The sequence below is a fragment of the Myodes glareolus genome, chromosome 9 (genome assembly GCF_982192425.1).
Source record: "Myodes glareolus chromosome 9, mMyoGla1.1, whole genome shotgun sequence".
NCBI lineage: Eukaryota > Metazoa > Chordata > Mammalia > Rodentia > Cricetidae > Myodes > Myodes glareolus.
In genome coordinates, this window is record NC_142034.1 from 34,491,772 (window position 1) to 34,504,313 (window position 12,542).

At 49.2% G+C, this 12,542-nt stretch overlaps 1 protein-coding gene across 1 annotated transcript in view; it reads right to left on the minus strand.

Moving 5' to 3' along the window:
• Nucleotides 1–5,226, minus strand: part of Cuedc1 (CUE domain containing 1) — a 91,286-nt gene extending 86,060 nt beyond the window's left edge. Inside the window, exon 1 of the mRNA XM_085695639.2 lies at nt 5,078–5,226. The gene's annotated coding sequence lies outside the window, so the exon portion shown is untranslated. The remainder of the gene's footprint in view (nt 1–5,077) is intronic.
• Nucleotides 5,227–12,542: the final 7,316 nt, after the last annotated feature.

A 12,542-nucleotide genomic window follows, 5' to 3' on the forward strand; every position in this document is an offset into this window, starting at 1 on the left:
TCTGGCTAGCAGTTCTTAACAGACTACCAGACCCATTCCAGTGACACTGGGCACTGCATTGGCAGACCCTGACTACAGCCTCTATACCCCCACCTAACCAACTAAACAGGGAGCTACTGAGGATGTCTCCAAGGGTGTGAGCCTGCAACCAGGCTCCCTCAGCCCACTTCTAGCTCTTCCGCTTTGAGATAAATGATCTCGGGCGTGTTATTAAGCCTCTTGCTACCTCTTAGGTCTATTTCCTCATCTGAAAAATGAATGTCAGCTCGGAGGGCCTCGTGAGGAAATAAGGACCCCTAACTACTGAGCCACCTTTCCAGTCTGAGAATTAAGAACGCACACAACGGGGTGAAGAAATAACACAGTAGTAAGAGCAATCGTTGCTCATGTAAAGGGCCTGACTTCCGTTCCCAGCATCCATATGGTAGCTCACAACTACACATAACTACACATGTGTTCCAGGGAAATATATACAGGGGGTTTAAACACTCATACGTATAAAATAAATGACTCTTTTTTTAAAAAAAAAATCTTTTTTAAAAAAGAACACATCCCATCAAGCAGAGACAGGTAGATATCAAAGTTTGAGGCCAGCCTCATCTACAAAGCAAGTTCTAGGCCAGGCAGGGCTAAACAGTGAAACCCTGTCTCAAACAAACAAACAAAAACAAAACACATCTGAGTTGACTTCTTGGAGGAGTGAGAGGTTATGTTTTTACTCACGCATGTGTGTGTGTGTGTGTGTGTGTGTGTGTGTGTGTGTGCATGTGTGTAAAAGCAAGAGTTTTTACCCTCCATATCATATCTCTAGCTCCCATGCCTCTGCCTTCACAGGAAGCCTTTTGCTGTTGCCTTCCACACCATTCCACTCTCCACTGCCCACCCTGCCACACCCTCACTAGGTGCCTTGTCCCTCTGGACAACCACTAACATTAAAAGACAAGTCATTCAGCCGTACCACTGCCCACAGCCCACAGGGCAAACTCTAAGAGAACAGGTTAGAGCTGGTTCCACAGCAAAGCGACTAATACTGAGCCCTTTCGCCTGTTCTCTATCACCCTGACATTTCAGCAACTCCATTCCTCCACCATTGTCCCTTCCCTGCAACGCCTCATCTGTCGCAGCCTCTACAGTTTTAACCAAAGATTCTTTCCTTAGTAACAAGTATCAGAACTGCGGAGCCCACATTGAGAAATAATAGCAACAGTTTCTATGAAAGGAACCTGGCGCATATGTGAGACCTCCTCCGACGCCTTCTAAGAATGAGACACTGAAGCGTTTACAAGGCTTCGGAGGAAGATCCCAGAGCCTCCTGGGGATGCCTAAATAAGTGCTGGGGATCCGGTAAACTCTGGTGCTAGCGGCGGAGCTCAGTGGTACAGTGTCGGCAAAGTCCTGGATTCAAATTCCAGTACCACAAAACCAACCAACCGCAAAGACGCTTTGGGGGAAGTGGGCATAAAAATGGCTTGACTGCTTCCTGAAGCTCAGGTTAAACTCTGGTATCTGACCCGGTGTCGGGGGCGGGGGCGGCGGGGGCAGTGGCATACACCGCCTTTAATCCCAGCGGCTAGCCTGGTCTACAGAGAGAGTTCTAGGATGGGCTCCAAAGCTACACAGAGAAACCCTATCTTGAAAAAAACAAATGAATGAATGAATGACTAAATAAATAAATAAATTCCACTGGTATCCAACCAAGAACTCCCTAAAGACCTTTGACACAGTAGAAAAGTGGTGGCTGTGTTTCTTAAGAAGGGAGTTATGAAGCCGGGTGATGGTGACACACACACGCCTCTAATCCCAGCATTCGGGAGGCAGAGGTAGGTGGATCTCTGTGAGTTTGAGGCCAGCCTGGTCTACGAGAGCTAGTTCCAGGACAGGCTCAAATAAAAAAAAAGGGGGGGGGAGTGGTTATGTTCCCAAGCAATTACTCCATCTACTGTTTGTGAATGGTTTTATTTTATTTTTTTAATCTTTTTTTTTTTTTTTGAGACAGGGTCTAACCTAGCCCAGGCTGGGTTTTAAACTCTCTACCTAGCCAACGATGACCTTCTGATCCCTTTGCCTCCACCTCCTCAGGCCTTGGACGACAGGCGTATGCCACTGTGTCCAGTTTAGGGGCGGGGGACTGAATCTTGGGCGTTGTGCAAACAAGACGAGTGCTCGAGTCATCCACGAACTGAGCTACAACCCATCTCATGGCTTCTTGTGAAGATGAGAACTTTAGCTACTTTCTTAGGAAGGAATCTATTACATTGTTTCGGCACATGAGAGGTATTTCTGGGAGGCTGGAAGCAAAGAGGATCGGACAGCAGAGCGGCCAGTGCAGCTAAAATCTTGAGTTCACCAACATATGGAAGCCAGAGCTTTAGCCAAAAGATAAATCCTGGCCACAAGGGCAGGTGAACCCTGCCACAAGAGCCTTGCATGCCACCAAGACAGCTTCCAACTCCCATATCAGGGACTGCTAGACCTTGGGCTCCAGACTCAACGGTTATTTGTCACATGGGCAGGAGCCAGCAAGCCACAAGCACCACCTGCTCCAGCTCACCTGGCGTGGTCAGAGGTGAGCCTCGTGCCCAGGGCTCTAGGAAATTCTCTGCTGCTCTGTTGCTTAGTAACAGAGCAGAGTGACTTTGGGGAACTCTGAAGGAAAAAACAGATGTAAGAGGTGCTGCATGCCAAACACTTTCCTCACTGGGTTGTATGGAGTGGGGCGGGGTGCAGGCTAGGTCTGTGGAAACAGAACTTCTTATCACACTAAGAACAATCTGAAGACCCTTGCTGCTGGAAAACAAATTTTTTTCTATGCAATGTTACTGTATTTATTGCTTATGAGTGGTTTTAAAGACAATGCTAGTGGCATCATTAAAAGGACATTCCATCGCTCTGGTTCATCAGAGGTGGCGTGAGCCTATGAAAAATTTCTCAGTACTGAGGCAGATAAGTCTGACACGGAAGACCCCTGGACTCACCCAGATCCCAAGTAGGTATAGATGAACAGGCACCTGCACACCACCCAGCACCCTGGCACCCAGGAAGTCATGGAGAAGAAAAGCAGGGCTGCCCTCTTTGGGGCAGCATAGGAGATGAGCCCCAGTGACCTGTCTGGTCTCCACTTGCATTCTGAAGTCCACGATATGGAAGGCCCTGCAGATACCCAAATTGTTTTCTTGGGCAAACGTGCTCCAAGACTTCCCCAGAAGGATCTTGCACACTGAACACTCTCCATACATAAGGCTCTTCAACCTCATGTCCCTAAAGTAAACAGGGGTCCCCAAAAGATTCGCCTCCTACACCCACCCACATTTGTTGTTTGTTTTCCTCTGATTCAATAGCCCTGGTGCCCCAACACGGTGCCTAGGGTCTCCACACCTCACAGACAGCAAACTCTGTCATGGAAGAAAGGCCACCTCAATTGCCTCTGTCCTCTAGCAAACTGGAGGGATCTGGGACCTGGGCCAGAGCTTCCAGGTCTCCATGGCCACAAGTTCAAAGCGGCATGAGAAAGGACCTCATAAGAGTTCTGCTTTGGGCGTCCTGGGATTATTTACTAACTAGCCACAAAGAAGGAATCTGTTCCAAAATGCCGGGAGTAGACCACAAACTCTAGCCTAATTCCAAGGGGATATATTAGCCCTCTGGCAGTGCATAAGGATGCGCCAGCACCTGGGCCTGTTTGGGAAGTGCAGTTAGGGTATAGCTTTCACCAGATCCCCAAGAGGCCCTTGGTCTAACTGGTTTCCCCCCTCTCTCACCCCCACTGCTGTCTCACCATCCCTGAGCTATGCCCCCCCACCCCCCCCCCCCGTCTCTGTTTCCTTGTCCCCTTTTCTTTCCAGCAGCAGCAGACAGCAGACAGGGGATTTCCAACCCAAACCTATTGGATGCAACAACCTCTAGCGGCCCAAGCCCAGGCACAAAGGTGCTACCTTCCATTTAAAAGGAAGTCCCCACTTCACACTTGATCCAGCAGGGCCCACACTTCACAATGAAATGATATCCTCCTTCAAGCAGCCTGGTTAATTTCATCAGCCGATAAAGAAGGGGGTGAGGGGAAAGAACGCTTTCTCCTGGGCCAGATAAGCAAGATAAGCAAGAGAAAAAGTGTGTATCCCCGTCTATCCCGGGTTTCAAGCTGCCGGAGGAACAGGTGGAGATCAGGACACATGATCTTCTACCCCAACATCATCCCTAGGGTGCCTCATCACTATACTGCAATTATCCCCTCAGCCTCCATTCTCACAATAAACAAACAAATAAGGGAAATCTAAAATCTCTCTCCCTTAAAACACCCTCCCCTGGAATTTCATAGTAGTATAAATTACTTGGAGCTAAAACTTTATTTTTAAGGGGAAAAGATAGACAAGCCCGTGCTGGGGTGCAAGGCAATTACTCAAGGAGAAAACCGAGGAATAAAGGCAAGCCCCGGCCCCCTGGAGCTCAGAGCCCCAGGCACTTAGAGTCCGAGGGGCGGGGGAGCAGGGGCGGGGACAGTGCATTCTGAACTTTCCCCAGCCGGGTCGCGGAGAGATGCAGCTCCCAGGGGACCGGGTGGGACCTAAAAAGGCTGAGCCGCTCGGTGACCACGGCGGGAGCAGGAAGCCAGCCTCCCCTCCCCCTAAAAGGAGTTCAGCTCCCAGCCCGGGCCCCCGCCTCGCCATCGCCATTCAGCCTGCACCCCCAGCCGGGGCGAAGCTGGGAGGGTGTCCACACAAAGCGGGGAACCGGGGAGCGGAGACCCGGGAGAAGCAGGCTCCCCAGGCCTTGAGTCCCTTCCCCGCGGCACCGGCCGGTGACCACCCCTCCGATTGTGGCCCGGGTGCCGCACACCCCCTGCGCCCAGGGCCCGAGGACGAGGCGGGCAGCTGGGAAGAGAGGGCTACCCGGATCTGCCGCGGAGGCGCGGGCTCCCGGGAAGCCGTGGCCACGGCGCGAGGACTCAAACTCGCGACGGCTCGGCCCTGGCGGCCGCGCCTCGGCGATGCTCCCGGGGAAGGTGGGGCCGCCGGGCCGGGGTGGAGCGCGGCGCCCACGAGCTCGCGGTAGGGGCGGCGAGAGCGAATCGGGGTCTTACCGAGCACCGCACTCGCGTCCGCTCCCGCGGGCCGCTGGGGCCGGGCGGCGGGGGAGGGGCGCGGTCCCTCGGTGGCGGCGGTGGCGGCGGCTGCGGGCCCGGCTCAGTGGCGCGGCGGCGCGGCTGGGCGCCGGGAGGCGGAGAAAGCGAGGCGAGGCCGGCTTCCTAGCGGCGGGCTGCGAGAAATGCAGCTGTCCCTGCGCGGCTGCCGGCGAGGCCACAAGTGGGGCCGCGCGGGGAGGAGCGGGGCTGCGCGCGCCCGGGGCCCAGGCTGCGGCACCCCCAGACCCTCTCCCCAGATCGGGAAGCAGAAGTAGGGATCAGGAGGCCAACGCGGTTACGGGGGGTGTGGGGAAAAGGCATCTGGGGAGCATTAGGTCAAGCTCCTGCGTGTATTCCCGCACCATCTGCTCTGACCGCTCCGCTAGAGGACCAAGGAGACTAAATGGGGAGTCTCGGATCTTCCCTTTATGGCCGGGTGTGGCTATGCCAACTTGAGGAGCACCGTAAGAGTTGTTTGGGTTAGGAGACCTGAGATTTGGGAGATCTGGGAACGAGGGAGACCTAAACTCAAGGCTGGCCTGAGAGGTTACAGACACATACCAGGAGCCCCGAGTGAGGGTGGTAGAAAGCGCAGGAACCTCTGGGGCCTTGGGACAGCAGGAGTGTGGGGAAGTGGCGGCTCTGTGGAGTTAAAGCTCAAGCAAGAAAGTAAAATCTAATATCGAGACCAGAGGAGATGGTCGAGTCGGGGGAGGGAAATCAAAGGCATGGCCCGGCCCATTCACCTAGCCGTCACCACCCACCTATCATTTTTACCCAACATCCCCCGTCACTTGAGGGGCTTCTGAGTCTGGACAAGGGCTTCCATTAACTGTTTAATAAATGGTCGATCAGCTTTGGTTGTTTTTCCACGTGGTTTGGCTTTGTGCACTAATTTAGAGATGAAAAGAGGGGACCCAGGGAATGACTACCAAGTCCTGCTTTGAAGTGGAGCTACTTAGGGGGAAATCTAAAGAGTTGATAAAGGTCAAATCATTAAGATCTTGGCCTGCAACACCTTTTGGAGAATTAAACTCTGCTACTGGAAAAGCTTGCCCATTTGTGTGTGGAGAGCCCTGGAAACAGCCCCGTTCCTCCTCTGAAGGCTTGCAATCAGCAAGCTTCGCTGAGAAGGCTCGACGTGCTCACCCACAGAAACATCTGATGGTAAAAACCACAAACCAAGGCCCCAGTTGCGAATGTGTTTCCATCATTTGCATGTCAAGGGTAATTTCTTCAGCGAGGTGAAATCGGAGGATACCCTGAGAGAAATCTCACCTCTGAGAATCTTTTTGTTCCTCTGCTCATGCCCCTTCACCTGATTTTAGGGAACCCTCAAACTCAAAATCACGAGCTGGTTCCTAGACCCCAGGTTACAGATTCTGAATCTCAAGTGCTCTGCTGACTCTCGGTTGTGGCCGAGAGCTCAGGACTTATCCTCTTGACCCATAAAGTCTGATGATGCCTTTGAGTATGTCACCTTATACTACAGTGTTAAGTTCAGCTGTCACTTTTCTGCTTACTGGCACAATCTTCCTCTAATTTGTCTTGGTCGGTTTGACATTTCAGGAGTTGGGGCATGGGGGAGCTCCCAGTCTGGAGATTTTCCTGTTTTGCACATGCCTTGAATGGCTCATAAAATGTTTGAGCGTCTTTTCATTAAAGTTGTTAACAAAGCCAGTTGTTGTGATGGACAGTCCTCCTTGAAGCACCCTGTCTGTGGGCTTTTACTAATGTCTTCTTCTTTTGGAGTCCTGGAAGCTTTTTCTCAGCAGCTCCCCTCCCCCACTTCTGCTTCTCATACCCCAGAGCAACCTCACTCACCCTCACCCGTACCACTAGAGTACCTAGAGGCCCAAGCCAGGTCTCTCCCCTACAACCCAGCCCCTCAAATCTGCTGTCTGCCTAGAGTCCCCTGTAGCAGGTCCTTTGGACACTTCATAGAGCCTAGCAGCCCCTCAAAGCCACGCCTCCCTCATCTGAATACCACCCCCTGCACAGAGGTTAACCATCCCAGCCCCTACCCACTTTTTCCTGGGCATTCTGTTGGTTTCCAGCCATAGTTCATTCTGCCTTCCCTTTCTCCGGGTCCTTCCTTCTCACAGCTGCTGCTCCCCACCCCCACCCCCGCTCAGGCCCCTGTGCTCTGCTCTTCTCAGCTGGAGGGAGAGACCCCTTTTGCTTTCCACCACTCCCCTTCCCTCGCTTCAAGCCTACCAACCCTGCGAGATGCCCCCCCTTTCAAACCAATCATGTCCCAATCCTGTGCTGCCCACAAGTCTCTGCCCTGTTAGTGCCTCCCATTCACAGCGGACTTCCTCTAGATCGGAAACACACATCTCTTTCCTTTTTTTCCAGCCTCATTCTGGCTTTGGTTTCCTGTGGTCTGGCCTTCTTTCCCAGTCATCCCAGGAGCTTCACTCAGTGGGAGGCCCTGGCAGGCACCTGGTTGTCTAAACCCATGAACCTCCTGCTCACCCCTCTTCTTGGCTCTGAGGCAGCCCCAGATGCTATTCAGGCTTCTCTGAGATCACTCCCGCCCAATGGATTCCCAGTTTCACAAGATTTTCCCACGTACCCCCACATTTCTCCAGCAGCCTTCTCTAGCACTCCTTTCCTTCCCGCTCTGCTCTTCCGACAAACTCTGTTCCCCAGGATGTGCTCACAGAGGTGAAGAGCAGAACTTCACCAGCCCTCAGGGTTTCTTTGACAGGCAACATGACTTTAGGCCAGGCGCTTAATGCTTTCTGTGCCTCATTTTCTTTCCTTGTATTAACTAAGGTCTACTTCATTTTATTTTATTGTATGTATTTGGGTGTTTTACCTGCATGTTTGTCTGTGCACCACATGTGTGCCTAAAGAGAGCATCAGATACCCTGGAACTGGAGTTAGAGATGGTTGTGGGCCACCATGTGGGCACTGGGAAGCAAACCCAGGTCCTCTGGAAGAACAACCAGTTCCCTTAACCACAGAGCCATCTCTCCAGCCCCTCTCATTTACTTCAAAGGACTGTGGCGAGGATGCAATCAGCCCACGCATTCTGAAGTACACAGAACAGCTCTTGGCATGCTACCTGTTCAGTAACTGCTAGTGTTGGTATAAGTACATTCCTTCGTCTGCTCTCAAGAGGACTTGGTGTGCTGGCTAGTTTTATGTCAACTTGATACAGCTAGAGTTATCAAAGAGGAGGGAGCCTTAGTTGAGAAAATGTCTTCTTAGTATCGGCCTGTAAGCAAGACTATAGAACATTTTCTAAACTGGTGGTTTGTGTGGGAGGACCATCCCTGGGCGTCCTGGATTCTAAAAGCAGGCTAAGCAAGCCTTGAAGAGCAAGTCAAAAAGCATGTACAGGAATGCATGCATGTATGCATGTGCGTACACACACACACACACACTATGGCCTCTTCATCAGCTCCTGCCTCCAGGTTCTTGCCCTGTTTGAGTTTCTGCCCTGACTTCTACAGTGTGGAAGTGTCAGCCAAATCAACCCTTTCCTCCCCAAGTTGCTTTCGGTTATGGTGGTTCATCACAGCAACAGTAACCCTGACTAAGACGCTGGGTAAATGACCTGCCTGTCTCTGCACCTCTCTCTTCTTGAGTCTACTGTATAGAATACACAGCTGCTATTGGACAGACTGTACCATGGTCACTTACTTCCCTTTCAAATATAGCCAGCATCCCTCCATTTTCTTTTGCTGAAGTTTCTGTCCTGGATAAAGACACATTTCATTCACTGGGCTATGAATTCACAGGCAACCCCAAAAGTAATCTCAGGGCTTTTCACTTTCTGAATTTATTTGGAATACCCTTGCTCTGCCCTGATTCAGACTTTGCCACCAGGGCTCTGCCCATCAACCATCCTCCCCAGTGCTAGCAACGGCTGTTCTTTTTTTTTTTTTAATTTTATGATTTATTTATCTTTTTTTATTTTATGTGCATTGATGTGAAGGTGTCAGGTCCCCTGGAACCGGATTTTCAGACAGTTGTGAGCTGCCATGTGGGTGCTGGGAATTGAACCTGGGTCCTCTGGAAGAGCAGTCAGTGCTCTTAACCCCTGTTCTGAAGCTAGATTTGGCAGTGTTCCCTGTTGAAAGCGGTAGGTAACTCCCCATCCCTCTGTTCCAGTTCAGATCTGGAATGTTATCCAAAAACCTCTGTATGAAAACCTTGGTCCCTAGTGTTAGCATATTTAGGAGGTGGAGCATGGTGAGGTCTTCCCATGACCTTAAAGATACCTTAAAGGTACCTAGCCCCTCCCTCTTCCCTTTCACCCCCATCCAAAGGATGAGCAGTTTTGCCCTACTCATGCCCCTGCCATGATGTGTTGCCTTTTCATGGGCCCTAAAGCAATGGGGCACATTGACCATGGACTGTGTGTTAGTCAGGGCTTGGTGCAGGACAATTGTATTCTGTCAATTATGTTTTAAATAAATGTTGATTAGTCAGTAGCCAGGCAGGAAGTATAGGCGGGCAACAAGACAGGAAGTAGAGGCAGAGCAATGAGAACAGATGTATTCTGGGAAGAAGGAAGCTTCCTCCGCAGTCCTGCCCAGACACATAAGGAAGATAGACAAGAATAATGGGTTAATATAAGTTATAAGAGTTAATAAGAAGCCTGAGCTAATGGGCCAATCAGTTTATAACTTATGTAGACCTCTCTGTATGATTTTCTTTGGGATTTACTGGCTGTGGGAACTGGGCAGGACAGAAACCCCAACAAGCAGGCCCTCATGTTACAAGGGCTCTCTAGAGCAAGATTTCTTAAACTCTTGACCCCTTTTGCTCGAGAAATTTTTTACATGACTCTAAGTATGTAGTTATATAAAATAGTTACACAAATCAAATGTTTACTGTTAATAACTAATAAAATATTTTTAAAATGATTTTTGGTATGCACATAATTTTTACCATTTGTTAAAGGTGAAAGCAAATTTGCATACTAATGAGATCTATGTGTTTGATTGTCTTTACATAAAAAATTAAATCTTAGCTGAATATTTGACATTGCAGGATGTAGAACATCTTCAATGGCTTTCAGATTTGGTATATTGATTTTATAATCATCAATGCTGAGAATATCACTCCAGATAAATACATAGTACAACTTGGTAAGGTATGTTTAGGACCATTTCAAAAACTGCTAGAATCTGTTCTAATCCCAAGCCAAAATTCACTTAACAATCTTTTGAGACAGGGTCTCAACTATGTACCCCTGGGTGTCCCAAAATCACTATGTAGATAAGGCTGACCTCAAACTCATAGAAATCCATCTACTTCTGCCTCACGGGTGCTGGAATTAAGGGCCTGTGCCACTATTCCTGGCTTCATTTAATACTCTTTATGAAAGTCAAGTCACCAACACAAACAGCAATTTTAAAAATCAAACACTAACAAATACAATAATTTGATCCATGCTGGGGAATGGCTATGGGGAAATATTAAAATTCCTTGTTTTCTATAATTAAGTTGTTTTGTTGCTGGGCAGTGGTTGCAAATGCCTTTAATCCCAGCACGCAGGAGACAGAGCCCAGAGCTCTGTGAATTCAAGTCTAGCCTGGTTCACAAAGTGAGTTCTAGGACAGTCAGAGCTACACACAGAGAAATCCTGTCTTAAAACATTCTCCCCTAAAAAAACTGTTTTGTTTCTATAAAAGCAGAAAGCTTTGCAAATACATTAAAAATACTGCCATTCATAACATATAATAGGCTAGAATTTGAGCCAGGGTGTTTCTGTCATTGTTACCTGAATTTTTTTTTTTATGATGTGATGGCATATGTAGTGTAAAATGTGTGTGTTGTATGTTCAGAACCAAATCCACAGTGAAGTCATGGATGCAACATGGATGTATGCTGCCAGAAAAAAATCTCAGGTTCATTAAGTGTTTGATTTCAATTTAATTTGGGGTCATTTTGCATTCAGAAGCTTTTTACTCTTACCAAAAGACTTTGTAGCCCTCACATTCAGTTAAGTAACCCAATCTGGGGCTGTGACCTACAGTGTAAGAAATAGGCTCTAGAGGAACAGGATCAATAGAATATGTATATGTATTACTATATATTACGTAACATATCATAAAAGGGGATTTATGAGCTAGACATGTTGGTGCATGAGTTTAAACCCAGTCCTTGGGATGCAGATGGATCTTGGGGTGTGAGACCAACCCTCTCTACATAGTGAGTTCCAGGACTGCTAGGGCTACACAGAGAAACGCTGTCTTTTTTTTAATATTTATTTATTACGTATACAATATTCTGTCTGTGTGTATGTCTACAGGGTAGAAGAGGGCACCAGACCCCATTACAGATGGTTGTGAGCCACCATGTGGTTGCTGGGAATTGAACTCAGGACCTTTGGAAGAGCAGGCAATGCTCTTAACCTTTGAGCCATCTCTCCAACCCGAGAAACGCTGTCTTGAAAAACCAAAAATAAAAATAAAATAATTTTCAGAAAGGAGGGTGTATCAGGTTAGTTTACATAATAGCAATTGGATAGTTCAAAAATGGTCACATGCAAACTGGAGAAGTCGAGAACCCAGTAGCGCTGAAAGACCTGAGGCTGGTGTCTGAGCTCGGCAACAGCAACAGACACACCTGCTCAGAAAGACGGAAAAGCTAGCGTGCATTCTTTCCTCTCATTCACTTTTGAGCTGCACGGGTCTTTCCCTCCAAGTCACTGTCCTATATATGTTCGTCCTCTCAGAAAGCATCCTTGAGAGATACACATGTGTCGATGTCCCTCGACCCAAAACCACCATCACTGACTGAAACCTGGTAAACCGAGTCAAAGGTAACCTTCCCTTTGTAAGGTGATTGTGTTAGGTATTTGTTCCGAGAACAGAAGGCTGACTCCTCCACAGAGAAGCTCTTTGCAGGTGTCTTTCCATTGTTCCCCTTCCTGTCCTCCTCCCACCCACCAGCCTGTGCTGGAACCAACTCCCGAGGCTTGCTGCTCCCTAGAACAGCAGGGTGGCGGTGGGGGCAATGATGGGAGCCTTTTCCTAGACTCTGCCCATGCTAAGCTCAGGCCACTGGGGTATGTTTCATTCTGCACTGTAAGGATGAGGCTGATGGAGAGTTGTTGCCCGACAGCAGGGCTCCAAGGGAAGACAGTATGCTTCACCTGTCGGCTTTCTCTAGCTCAGGGCTAAAGTCGAGACACTGACAGTGCACAAGAGCAAGCAGCTGTGGCTTCGGAAGTGACCGTGTTGTCCCCACCCCCAGGAGACCCATTAACAAAGCCTGTGGTAGGTCAGAAGGGGAGGTAACCACTTGGCCATCTGGGTAATTCCATGTCCTTCTACAGTTGGAAGAAACTAAAGGAGACACGTCAAGCCCCGGTGACATCACTTGATTTGAATCAAAGAAGCAGTATCTAAAAAAGGCGAGGACAGTGAGGGGGTATGCCTTTCAGGAAATAATAACT